At 38.2% G+C, this 14,911-nt stretch overlaps 1 protein-coding gene across 1 annotated transcript in view; it reads right to left on the reverse strand.

Moving 5' to 3' along the window:
- Nucleotides 1–12,057, reverse strand: part of LOC131928096 (uncharacterized) — a 59,116-nt gene extending 47,059 nt beyond the window's left edge. Inside the window, exon 1 of the mRNA XM_059284013.1 lies at nucleotides 11,655–12,057. The gene's annotated coding sequence lies outside the window, so the exon portion shown is untranslated. The remainder of the gene's footprint in view (nucleotides 1–11,654) is intronic.
- Nucleotides 12,058–14,911: the final 2,854 nt, after the last annotated feature.

The raw sequence follows: 14,911 nt of genomic DNA on the forward strand, positions 1-14,911 counted from the left end.
GGTCCCCATGCAAAATTAAAAACAAATAGGTCTGGTAGAAGTGGTCAAAATTTCGAGCGCCAGTTTCGACCCAAGATGGAAGAATATAAACGGGGGAAGCAAGCTAAACAAAACCTTGTAAAAAAATCATTTCCAAACATAACTTCAAATGATACAAGATTGAGCCGGATGGTTAATGTGAGTCGGATGGTTAATGTATTTCTATAATCTCTCAGGATACATGTAAACAAAACGAAGTCTCTAAATATTTTATAAAATGAGAGAACCGATGTTTTAATAGCTAATATCCTTTTATTTTAAAACTCGGCCATTTCAAAAGAAATTCTGCTTCAAGATATAGGCTGTATCGCCTAAAGCTAAACCCGGTATTGAAGTATATAATGACATACCAATTAAAATTAAAAATCAATTACCGTAACGCTTTATTTATTTAATGACAACTTGAAATGGCTAGTGACAGGGGTACCCATGGTACGCATGACGAGATGGTATTTAAGCTGCTGATGGTATTTAAGTTCGTCACAGTGGCATGTGATTTAATTAGGCTTTTCAAACTTGCTTTTAAACGGACACTTGAAATTATGCCTTTTTTAAGGAAAACTTTGGTTTTGTTAAAATAAGTTAACAAACATGTATATCTACACGTTGTAAAGGTCTATTTTGCAATAGTTAAAAACGAAAATGTATGTTTACATTTTTTTTTTGCTTAAAAAAAGGAAATATTCGAGGACTGCATTGCAGTATTAAACATGGATTGAGTCCTAATTGTTCAATATAAATATTGGGGATACCTCAAGATTTTGCGCAAATGAATATCGAAGCTTGAAATACCTCTAGCTCGTGCGCATTAGTTTATTAAATTTTAGAGCTGCCAATGGTGCGCAAAAAATGTGAAGTGTCCATGACGCTATGATTACATGTTATGTTTTATACACGTGTGGTATTGACAGTCAAATTACAGAGAAGAAAGATTCATGTATGGGGATGTATTTTAAGACATGACTTCAACACACACACACAAAATGGAGTTTCGATCAACTTTCTTTCGTCTGAGCGAGCAATAATGTCAACTTTGATGCTGTAATAATGATATGGCATCGAGGCGACAATTTGATGTTTCACAGCAACAAGACACCTCAAATTTTTACAACTTGATTTTTTTTATATTGTTACACATTTTTACCCCGTCTTCGTTAACAAGACTATCATCTGCGCATGCGCACAACCGGTGCTATTTTTATTCGAAGAAACTCTATCTGTCATAGCATTTTGGCGCGCACGCCCAGCGCCCCCCACCTCTATGCTGATTGCGCTGTGTCGTCACGTGGTTCAGGGCACGTGACCTGCGGCCGTAAAAATGCCGGCTCCATAAAAATGCCGGTTGGACGTTGATACATGCATTGATTAGAAACTCGACTAGCTGGCGTGTGATGCGTGTGGTGTTTTTTCGGTGTTGGGCCCGTGGGTTAATTGCTGGTTCTCTGGGACAGGTCGTCAACACGTGCTTCAAGCCGATTGGTCAAAGGGTTTTACTCAAACGGAAGTAGATCCAACTCGGGAGCCTTAATACTGACACGAGTATTATGTCTAAAACCTTCAAAGATACAGTCCTAACTCAAAAACATAACTCCCCCTTTACAATTATTATACACGTATTTAGGACAACGCTAGATAACTAACCCGAAAGTCTAGTGTTCGAATCCGGGTTCAGGCTAACTAAAAACGTCCAAACGTCCACCTAGCGCTGATTTTTATATTACTCTCGTTAGAAAAAGTAAAAGCGGCTGGGCATAGTACTGACCACAATATTATCCCTTCATATGATTGGTTAGCAGTCCAGCGCTCTACCTCTATGCCACGCCATACCACACAGTTTCTATACCTAAGGGTAATGTATAGTTTTCGATAAAACACCATCTGGTGATATCTAATCCCACTGTAAGGGTAATGCATGGTTTTCGATTGCCACTATCCGAATATGAGGGTACGGCTAATCGATATGAACCGTAACAATTACCACGTGACGTCAACTTCCGGTGCTTGAGGACTGGTAACCCGGCTGATAAAAAAGATAAACCTCAAGTAGAAAAAAATAAAACAAACACAACCGTATCGGCGGCGCACGACTAATTATCTAAAACTCTCGACATCGAATTGGGGACTTTGTCCGCTAAACGTTATTGAATACACCACATTCTGGTCTGTACACGACTCAGGTTAGAGACGGCGGCTGGGCATAGAACTGATCACATGATCCTTTTGTATGCTGTAGTCCAGGGGTCTCCAAACTTTTCAGCCCGAGGGCCGCATTAACTATCATATATAAGTTCGGGGGCCAGAGTTTCTTCCAGGCATCTCATTGGGGTGGCATTTTTCCTCAGCCACATAAAACAAACATTTTTTTCCGTGGACTAAAAGATCTCCGAGGGCCGGATGAGATGACCTCGCGGGCCGCATCCGGCCCGCGGGCCGTAGTTTGGAGACCCCTGCTGTAGTCAATGAAACAGGTTAACGCTACTGTTGTGATGTGAGGTACTCGGACAGGATTGCTGCTGTAATTTGACGAACAACGCACGACGATCCAATACAATTACAAATCAAACAGGACGGCTTTCTTCATTTTTCATCTTTATTTACATATACTAGATCAGGGGTCTCCAAACTTTTCATACCGAGGGCCGCATTGACTATCAAATATCAGTTCGGGGGCCAGAGTTTCTTCAAGGCATGTCTTCGGTGTTAAGGAGCCCCCCCCCCCCCCCCCCCCCGAAGCACGTCCTCCGTCTTTCCCCCCAACAAAATATAATTTATATAGAAATATAAACACATTTTAAGTGCCCCCCCAAGAGAAAAAAGTCTGAAAGAAACACTGTCGGGGGCCGAAACACACTCGAGGTCCAAGTTTGCTTTCATATTGTTCATCACGTATTTCATTCTTGAAAACGTTTGTTCACACAGTTATGTAGTCCCACAATTTGAAAGGTACTTTGATGCAAAAGTTTTAAAATTAGGAAAGTCTTCCTTGTGTAAAAACGTATAACAACACACCGCCCTTCTTTGAACGTGTCTCTAATGACCTCAAGCTGCAGTTCATCTTTGCAACTGGCCACATTTGATTCAAATGGGTTTTGGAACAGTCTCACTTCTTGTTACTTTGAACCCAAGTCAGAAAACCGCTACTGAAACAGCAGCTGGAGGTCTTTAATGATCTTGCATGCATACTACGCGGGGAACTTAGTGGTTGCTTCAGCCGTAAACACCTTGCACTGCTAAGGGTGCATCAAGTACTTGTTCCAAAAACATGACACGTTTGGATCTTAATGGTGATACTTAAAAGATAAGTGAAGCTTTACACTCTGCCATGTATTTTATGAATATCATTGTTTTAATTTTTAAAAAGTGTACATATAAAATAATTTAGGATGTTCATTAACAAGTTTCTTTTTCAACATGATTTTCTTTTCACTGTTATGTTATCATGTGATCTATATAACAAAAAAAAAATTAATAAATTAATTTTTTTAACGGGAGAAAGGGCGTATAACAGTGAAACATTGTTGGATCGTATCTTGGGAGTGGGGTGTGCGAGATTGCATCAGAAAGAGAGTGGTTGTGCGCATGCGCGAGAAGAGGAGGAGAGGAGGAAGGCAAGAATATGGCGTAGCTTGGCTGAACACGCTGTCTATGTGAAGACAAAAATAAATATGAAAGTTTGTAAAAGAAGGCTTGTCTTGTGATTTCGTATGTGATAGATAAAAGGTAGGAGAAAGGCCTCTGGCAAATTTATAGCGTGAACCCAGTCACACAAAAACCCTGTGACAACTACACACATACTCTCAAACCCTCAACATCTTTTATTAAAAACATTCCACTACACACATACTCTCAAACCCATTCAATACAACAAAGTCCATTCACAACAGCTACTTCATTGTCCCATACACGCTGAAATGCACACATGCAAAGACCATATTCCTGCAGCATCAGTTTCGAATTATTATTTTTTTTCTGTCATCGGCATTACCGTTATGGTCAGAAACCATGAGGGTCAGAGATAGAGTTACGTAAGGTTTAGGATGAGGGTAAAGTTCAGGATATCAGACTGAGTGGGATGGAAAAGGCGGGGTGGGGGGGGGGATGTCCTTATCTTAAACAGTCCCAGCTTACAGAAGAAATATACGCCTCGCGAACTATTAAAAAATGTAATTTTAAGAATTAAAAAAAAAATACGGTTTAAATATAATTTAGCTGTACAGCATTCCAAAAACAGAAACCATTAACAAACTGATATCTTTGGTATTGACTACTACATAGTAAGAAACGTTCAAACTGATTTCGCCATTTGTTAGATAAAGAATATTTTTAAAAAAAATCTTTAAGTGAGTAATGTTTGCATCCACAATAAAAAATGTTGAATGGGAGGGGGGGGGGGATTCTTAACGACATACTTGCCAGAATCTGCAGTAAAATGTTGATGTAAAAACATGACGTTTAAACAATGTGTGTCTCATAGTGTTCAGCCGCTAGACAACGCTGTGAGTTCAATATTTTTTATGTTGGGTTTAACACACAAAACTCAGCAGAAAATATAGAAAATAACCACTTAAAGCTAAACTAGAAAGCGTTAAATTCAACATTTTTAAATATCCTATTCATTATCACTGTCGTCATCATCATCATTATCTCCCGTACAGAGGCGAAACGACGGGGGTGGGGGGGGGTACATATGTCCCCGGGCGCCGACCCTAAAATGAGCTCATTTTATCTGATATTTTGAATTATAAATATAAAAAATTTATGTGGAGGGGGCGCCTAATTAAAAAGTTTGTCCCCGGGTGCCGGGAGGGGTCGCTACGCCTCTGCTCCCGTAACATCTATGGAGTATATCTCACCAACTACAGCTCTCCAGAGTTCTCTTTCCTGGGCTATTCAATCTGATTAGATAACCTTATAAACCGCCATAACAAACAAACAGAAATGCATTCTATTCACCCCAGTAAAAAATATTTGTCAGACTAAAGAAAAAAATGAATGACTGACAGATCCTCGGCTTTTTACAGACAATTCAACTTCAGCAATCGAATTTATTTTTTTTGAAAAACTAGAATTGAAAAAAAAATCACAATCCGTGATATATTTTTAATGACCAGTAATCATGGCAACCTTAGTTATATTTTTAAAAAGATAACTAATGAATAGATTGACACATAATTATACTTAGCCTAATCATCTGTCATTAGTTACCCCTGAAATCATCTAGACACTAACCAACGCGTTTAGAATGTCAATCGAAGAATGAGGTAAAAATTTCCATTAGCTGTCCGTGTGGTTTTGGCTTTTGTTAGTAGGCGTTCATTAGTTTTTGCGGCTTTGATTACATTACGATTTTACTACATTAGACCGAACCTTAATGCACAACTAGCGTCAGTAAAGTAGATTAATTTAGCATTAACCCAAATATCTATACCCTAAATTAACTCAGCATTAATCATATTCTCTATTCACTAGATTAATTCAGCATTAATTATAATCTCTATAAAAGTGAAGATTCCTCTTTAGACCTAACGATCCATTGGGCAGATGAAGTGGAGTTCATATATTTCTTGACCTCGGCATATAAAGGGATAATGTGGTCAGCACTATGCTCAGCCGCCTTTACTTTCCCAACTTGAGTTAGGTACCCATCAGAGTTGGGTGGGCTAAGGGACGTTCCACTAACTTGAACCGGATTCAAACTCGAAACTATCGGGCTAGCAGTCTAGCGCTCCACAGCTAGGCCACGCCGCCCCATCATAATCTCTAAACACTAAATAAAATCAGCATCTATCTTCTATATATATAATTCTCTTCTTGGAGACCCTAGAAAACAAGCTGTAAGCGAGCTCCCTTCCGCCCCCACCCCTACATGGTCTGGTGAGCTGTGGTTCACGCTAAATGTTTACAATCGTAGAGCCGGGTTTAGTGACGGCTATTAGGGGCAGATAATTTAGTTTCAAACGATTTTAAACTTAGGGTAGGTAACCAAAAGGAGGTTGCTTTCACGGGGGGGGGGGGGGGGGGGGGGTAGGGGTTGGGGAAAGGAGGGAGGGGGGTGTTATCTTCCTTAACGACTTATTGATAGTGTTTTAAAGCAAATATTTTCAGTGGCAGCATTGGTACTGTCGAATTCACAAATTATGAATTACTGAAAAGTAGAAAATAAAACAACTAAATAGCGGCGTTTGATACGCCGCGGGTCGGCTCGTTAACCATAATCTCTAGATACTAAATTAATTTAGCATTAACTATAATCTCTAAATACTAATTATTTTAGCATTTACTATAAATCTCTATTTAATAGATTAATTCAGTATTAACAATAATCTCTAAACACTAAATTAAATCAGCATTAACCATAATCTCTATACCCTAGCCCTAATCTTAACCCACCACCACACTGCAATTAACCATAACCTCAAATATAACCATGAAATATACAGTTGCTGTTATGCGGATCAGCCATGTTAATCAGAAATTAAAAATAATTGAGTCTATCATATTCGTTACGCGACAAGAAGATGGATGCGTTGTATTGTTTTATTGGATAAGGAACATCCAGGAATGTCATAAAATACAGGAGACAGGAGAATTACACCATTTCCCTACTCCCGGGGGTCAGCTAGAGGTCTGGGGGAGCTCTAATATAAATTTGAAAAGACATTTTTCAATGACGACATGGGTTCAGAACCCGCAGTTGACGTTACATACAACTGTGTCGAAATTTTGTATTTTGTATTGCTGGAGTATCTTAAGGGACCTGCCTAGCCCCCTCCCCCCTCCGAGTACACATACAGCACACAACTGGTGTGGAAATGTTATGAGCGCGCTGTCTAAGCGGTAGAACTCAACTCGAACCCGAAAGTCTCGAGTTCGAATCCGAATCCAAGTCATTATAACGTCCTTGAGTCCACTCAAATTTCAAATTCAAATTTATTCAAATTTATTCAAACAACGGTTACAATTGTAGGCACAAAGGCCTTTTTTCACATTGGCCGCTGGTGGGTACCTAACTCATGTCAGGGAAAGTAATGGTAGCTGGGCATAGTGCGGATCCCATTTTTACAAGCTTTTATTTAACTCACTTCCTCTGTCGTCAGTCTAGACGGAAACGCAGGAGTGAAAATTCGGACAGTTCTACTTGACCGATACGATTCACAGTTGGCACGTGGGTCAAGACATGAAGACAATGCAATCTGAAACTAAATTTGACTTAATTGGATGCCTAATTAATTTTTTATGAATTAATTAAAATTTGGACCGAATTAGTAGGCATGTCTAGCCAACCACACCACACGCATCATCACCTTCAATAGCTGCGCCATCACGTAATGGCTGCGTTCAAAAACCATTGCGCGCCTACTGAACGTGATGTTCAGTAGGCGCGCAATGGTTTTTAGTCATGTAACTCTATTGTAAATAAAACATGTAAAGTACTGAAAAAAAAATTCATAAAAAACGTTTTAATAACAAGCTTTTATGTAATGATGCACTAAAAAGTAGAAAATAAATTATAGACTACTATTTAAATAACTATAAAGAAAAGCGTGGGTGTCTTCCTTAACATTAGTAAAGGTATCCAATAGATACTAAAGTGACCCACGCTTTTCTTTATAGTTATTTAAATAGTAGTCTATAATTTATTTTCTACTTTTTAGTGCATCATTACATAAAAGCTTGTTATTAAAACGTTTTTTATGAATTTTTTTATACAAGCTTTTATTTAACTCACTTCCTCTGTCGACAGTCTGTCGTCAGTCTAGATCGAAACGCAGGAGTGAAAATTCGGACGCTTCTGCTTGACCGATACGATTCACATTTGACACGTGGGTCAAGACATGAAGACAATGCAATCTGAAACTAAATTTGACTTAATAGGATGCCTAATTAATTTTTTATGAATTAATTAAAATTTGGACCGAATTAGTAGACATGTCTAGCCTACCACACCACACGCGTCATCACGTTCAATAGCTTCGCCACACAGGTACGTTCAATAGCTGCGCCGTCACGTTCAGTAGGCGCGCAATGGTTTTTAGTCATGTAACTCTATTTTAAATAAAACATGTAAAGTACTGAAAAAAAAATTCATAAAAAACGTTTTAATAACAAGCTTTTATGTAATAATACACTAAAAAGTAGAAAATAAATTATAGACTACTATTTAAATAACTATAAAGAAAAGCGTGGGTGTCTTCCTTAACATTAGTAAAGGTATCCAATAGATACTAAAGTGACCCACGCTTTTCTTTATAGTTATTTAAATAGTAGTCTATAATTTATTTTCTACTTTTTAGTGCATTATTATATAAAAGCTTGTTATTAAAACGTTTTTTATGAATTTTTTTTTCTTCATATGCCGAGGTCAAGAAATATAAACTATAGTTCATCTGCCCAATGATTTGCTAAGTATAAAGCGGATTCTTTACTTTTTTTTTACTTTTATGGAAATGTAATTTAAAATTATATAAGCTAGGACCATGTCATATTGGTGTGTTAACTAAATTGGGAAGGACAGATGAGCACGAGGGCCACTTGCGGTTCTTTAAGATTTTATATACAGCTTAGTTTCTGTAAGCTTAAGAGCTGCTTATTAAGGGCGAAAAAAGTAAAACAAAAGTAGTTGGTATGAATTAATAGGACTTAAATCTATTTCTCATTTCAGCTCATTAATTAAATTTAACCAGAGATTAGATTAACCATAAAATGGCTTCATAAACAACTACAAACTCGCTGCTAGGGCAACAGGCGAGATATTAATGTCCCAACGTTAGCGGCTGATATTGTGACGTCATATCCGCCGGCGGTAAGTTGGTAAACAGAAATCACGTTCAATTCTCGTCACCGATACAAAGGGTGGGGGGGGGGGGGGAGAAGAAAGAAGCATGGGGAGATGATTATCAAGAAAAGATAAATTCGTTTCAATCGATGGAGGAGTGGGTGGAGGGGGGGGGGAAGCGGAACATAGACCATTGTTTTTTTTTTGGTGATTGTCCGCATTGAACAGCAACTGCAACGATATTATGTAATGGTTTGGTTGTATTAGATTAAAACAAAAGTTTTAGATTCAATTTGAAAAGATTTGGTTCACGTAATAATCAATAATCAATAAATCTTCACGTGGGAATCAATAAATATTGATAATATTTTGTCCGAATATATAGTGTATCGAGTATGTGGTAAACAATGGTAAACAATGTAATGTTTGTCTGGATGAGTTTGTATGTATGGGTACAGTTTTAGTACGGTGTATAAATATATCGAATGATTGAAGAAGAGCGGTATCGATATTGGCAGAGTCATTAAGACAGTACGGTATCGGTATTTGCCGAGTGATTAAGACAGTAGTATCGATATTTGCCGCATGATCGAGGAAGTGAGGTATCGATAAATGCCGACCATTACTACTAATTGGCACATGATTGCGGTGGTATTTAAAAAGCCTACGTTTAGCATAACTCCAAAAAAAAAAAAAAACACTATGAAACCCCAGGTTCTGGAGAGTTAGCGTCCTCTACATAAACTTTATTACACGTACACCACTATATATATATATATATATATATATATATATATATATATATATATATATATATATATATATATATATATATATATGAAATTTTCGTTTTTTTGCCTTTGATAATGTATTGATTCGATTTAGGATATTGGGGCTGAATTTGAGATGATTATAACACACAACTTAGAAATCAAAGTTTTCAAGGATGGGTACCATTGTCGACTGTCCAAGCAGTATGAAGTTGTGTATAAACTTTCCTGTCTCTGGTTGGCTAAGAAAGGAACCCGCTATGTGCTGTAATGCAAACTTGGAATGTGTCAGATCTTTGATTACTGTAGATCGAACACGTCACACGCCGTTTTAGCTTGCCTTTGCCTTTCGATTATTTTTTCCCCTTAGTCACTGAGCAAAACACACAACTCACGTTGTTAAAAAAAAATTCTACTCACTCTCAACGTTTAGCGTTTTGTTTACGATTTCTTGCACGTGCGTGGAAAAAAAATTGAGGAGTTTTGCAGAGGAAATATTGATTTTTATCAATAAACAAATGGATTACAGTCTGCGCGCGAACGGTTAATGTCATTTTAAATGTTTGGTGAGTTACCGCGATGGAGTGAGTGTTTACGTAAACATTCACGTGGTGCATGTAGGGTTAATGCTTTGTGGTAAATATAGGGTTAATGGTGAGCGGAGTTGAAATGTTTAGTGAGCACCGGGACGTTGGTGCGTATAGGGTTAATGCTTTGTGGTGCACATAGGTTATCACACATGGGTAGTTCTTGGTGGTAAATATAGGGTTAATAGTGTGGGTAGTTTATGGCTATTGTAATATTAATGTGGCAAACATGGGGTTAATCGTTTAAATATTATTTGATGGTTTGTGTAAACATTGGCTTGGTACACAAAGAGTTAACGATTTATGTTGTATAATCGTGTAGTATTCTCGAGTCTCACGTCTCATTGAGATAAAGGCGTGTGTTTTTAAAATGTAATTTTGTAATTATGTATTTGTTGATTAAACTCGGAAATGTTTATCGGCAGTCGGATATAAAATTTGATGCAGTACACAAAGAGTTAAGGTTCATAGAGTGTAAATATGTAGGGTTAATGTTTTAAAGTTCTAAACATGTTTGTATTTGATAAAAATGGAGTGAATGAACACATATGAAGTGGCACATTCTGTTTTACAATGCTTTTATTCATTTTAATGGTTTTAAAGTTTTTAAGATGTTCACATTGGGTTCGTATTTTATTATTAAAACTCACTTTAAAAAAAATATGGGGGTTTGGTTCAAGATGCATAATATGTGTGTATGTATATATATATATATATATATATATATATATATATATATATATATATATATATATATATATATATATATATATATGTGTGTGTGTGTATTGGCGCAGGTGTTTTAGATATAAGAAAATGTATATGTTTATCTCATATTGTTAAAAATAAATTCATGCTTTTCGTGTATAATTTATGTTGTTGATGTTTAAAGATATAACATGGCTGTGTGTGGGACATATAGGGTTAACGGTAGAATATAACACTGCTCTATGGTACATATAGGGCGGTAGATCATGTAACATTGCTGTCTGAGGTACATATAGGGTTAACAATAGAGGATAAGGCACTGCTATATTGTATATATAGGGTTAATAGTAGATTTAAGATTGCTCTATAGTACATACAGGGTTAACAGTAGAAGAAATAACATTGCTGTATGACGTATTTATAGGGTTAACGGTGTAACATATTGCAGCGTGGTACATGTATGGTTAACGGTAGAAGATGTAGATTGCTGTGAGTAGTACAAATGCCGCTATCGGTACACGTGAGCTGTTGTTATAGGGAGAAGGGAATCAATATTTTTTAATTTAAACCATCAAACTGAATCGTACTCGGTGGTCACTGCAAATAAATCACGGATGTGAACATGTGGTGATACCAACATGTGGTGATACCAACAGGTGGTTAGACACCACGAGTTATGTTTAAACGTGTGATCGTAAAACGCCGAGATTCGTTGTATTGTTTTTTTTCAGACATGACATAGATCTAGTCTAGTAAATAATCTTATTGACCTACTTGTTTGTTTCCCGTGAAAATCACTTCCGTTTCCCGAAATCACAAGTGTCCCCACCCGCCTTCCAATGTCGTCTGCGAATGGATCACGAGACTGCTAGTCCTTGAATACAGTCCCTGTGTTGTTTATGACACTGGGTTCATAAACACAAGCGCGTCAACACAGAGATGACTCGTGTTGTGAATCAGTTCACGAGACGGATGCCGATGGCTGGAGGTAAGCGAGTCGAGAATGCGCCGACGACGATTGTTTACATTTGATGAAAACACCACCACAGCGAATCCGTGTCTCCGGGTGCGTTATGACCGGATTGACGCTGTGAGTCAGTTGTGCAATCGGAGGGGGCCGTGTACTCACATATCTAGCGAAGAAAAAAAAAAGAAACGGGAGTGACGTCCCCTTACAATAAACAGCTGAGGAGGCTAAAGAAAGAATATTACTCTCGCTCTCCTTTGAAATTTTCTGACAACATTCCTCGAGATTCTAGGAGTCCTATGGCCGCCTTTGACAATCCAGTGTCGGGTTTGTCGCATTGCTTGAATGACTACATCCCCGAGATGGATTTTAAAGAATTTTTTTTTCTCTCCCCTCTTTCCTATCGAACTGGAACTAGCTGGTGAGTCTAAAAATAAATCGAACACGTTTTCTTCTCCCCCTCACGACAAGTTACGATTTCCACGGCCGCGGTGTTATCACTGTGATGTCAGCCGGCCCGCCCCACCCGGTCTCCCCGTTTGGTTTTTGGGCGTGTTGACACGTCTGGCCCGCACTTACCGCGCGCGGCTCGTGTCTCGCCGCGGATCCTCCCCGCCCTTCCCGCCGGATGGCCCCGCGCGCTGACCTACATCCGCTGGACGAGCCGGTCCGAGAAGTTATGAGGGGACATCGCGTTTGAAAAAAAAAAAAAATTTCCAACCTTTTAATCATTTTAATTTTATCAAAACAACATTTCAAGTCATTAATCAAATTTCAAGGAAACAAAAATAATTCCATTAATCTGTCTTACACAATCACACTCCAAGACCCAAATTATTTAAAATTATTTTCCCTCGATAAACTTAAAAAGAAAATCTTTATTCTGCAAAATAAAACTTCGTTTTCAACTTCCTTTGTTTTTTTTTCCCGTTTACTCTCGATAGTAGATCTAGAAGCATGAAAAACGAGTATGTGATGTGTGTGTGGGGGAGGGGGGAACAACTAAATAGAGTAAAAATTGCACTCAAAATGTTTTTTTCTCTCTAAATTATTAAAATATTAGGGGTGACACCTAACCGAAAAAAAGCAAAATAATTGGAGAGGTGGGGTGACACCCTCAGTCATCTCTCCGGGTGACACCCGACCTTGTGACGCCACATGGTAAATCTATTTCGAAACTAATTAAAAAAAAACCTAAGCGTAATGTACATAGTGGTTGGGAAAATCTTCTTGAGTGTTTTAAATAATTAATTGCTGCAATTAAGGACTACCTTGTGGCACGAGAAGAATTAATGGTGCGTGGTGGCTGTGTGTGAGAGTGTGCGTGTGAGTGGGGTGTGTGAGTAGGGTGTGTGAGTAGGGTGTGTGAGTGGGGTGTGTGAGTGGGGTGTGTACACGGTGTGGGGTAGAACTGCAGTTGTCTGGTCGGTGGGCCAATGGCCTATTGTATTCAATTGTAAACAATCAATGTAAACAATCAGTGTAAGGCTTTAGGTAACAAATAACTTGATCTATCCAGACTTCCTTTTTAAAAATAGTCTGAGATGATAACGTTAGATTCCTACACTTAGTTGGCACACTGTCATAGTTGTCACATTATCCTAGTTGTCATACTATCCTAGTTACCTCATCGTAGTTGTCACACTATCCTTATTGTCAAATTATACTAGTTGTCACATTATCCTAGTTGTCATACTATACTAGTTACCACATCCGTGTGTTCACACTATCCTTATCGTCAAATTTTCCTAGTTGTCACTATCACAGTTGTCACTATCCTAGTTGTCATACTATCCTAGTTGTCACATTATACTAGTTGTATCAAGTGTTTCTTTCAGACTTTTTGTCTGGGGATTGGGGGGAGGCTCTTGAGCCTCCGTCTAGGTGGTTCGAATCCGGTTCATATATAAGAGAAAAAAAATCGTTTTCTAGTTGACATACATATACATATAAACCGAAGTAATTATCCTGTTATAATTATCGAATAAAACAAATTTCTCACATTCTGATTGTAGGTTTCTTTAAAGTTATTTTTCTTGGCCACTATCGCCAGTAGACTTAATTTTACTCCCCCCTCCCCCCACAAAAAAAAATTGTTCGAGAAATCAGGATTAAAACAATAAAAGAAAAGATCTTCAAATATTTAAAAACAAATTCGAAAACGAAACCTAATAAATCATCTGTCGGACCCCGCTTCTCCATTGAGTTCCGATGGAGAGACGTCTTCGAAGGAAAATAAATCAAGCCGGTTTCCTGTACTAGTTATGAGCCCGTTCACTGTTCCCCTGTCTGGCCATGCAGCGAAGGCAGACCTACCCACTCGACTTGCCACACTGGAAGATCGATAGCAAATTATCGATCTCAGAAAACCAGCATGGCGGTGACATAGCTTCGGATTCCTATACATGTCTGCCGATTCATTTTTCATCCGTAATTCCCTGCCCCTTAATGACGTAGTTCGTCCACTGTCCCTTTGCCCGGAAACCAAATCGCGGGACAAGTTCAATATGGCCGGCATCCTTCAGCGGTGACTTTTTTTTTCGTCTTTTTTTTTCTTTATAAGATCATATGATTTAGTTTAGTAGTTTCTTCATAGCAGTGATCCATTGGGCCGTTTGAAGGTCTTCGTATGCCGTAGGCAATTTTTGCATTCGTATGCCGTAGGCACTTTTTGCATTCCTATGCCGTAGGCAATTTTTTTTACATTGGTTAGCTCAAAGTGCAACTGTGGCAATGACCATCGTACCCTAAAACATGCAATGTTTATACCGCAATGTCTAAGGTAATTGCTTTCAAGCAGGAAAAATTCATTGTTTTAGTCGAAAAAAATAGGGGGGCGGCGTGGTCGAGCCGGTAAAGCTCATGATTACTAAACCAAAGAGTCTCCAAAATCAAACAAATGCTGCCTTGTAGTTTGTTCTTGGTTGACACGTACACTTAATTGTTTTGGAGGGGATCCATTCTAGAACTAAAGTTAAGAACGAAGAAGTCGAAAAAAATTATAGTTTTTTTTTTTAAATTTATGTTCTCTGTAATTCGTTTTCTAACTTTCGTAGCCCCTAAA

The sequence above is a fragment of the Physella acuta genome, unplaced genomic scaffold, assembly GCF_028476545.2.
Source record: "Physella acuta isolate Inbredline_101_S28 unplaced genomic scaffold, ASM2847654v3 ptg001463l, whole genome shotgun sequence".
NCBI lineage: Eukaryota > Metazoa > Mollusca > Gastropoda > Physidae > Physella > Physella acuta.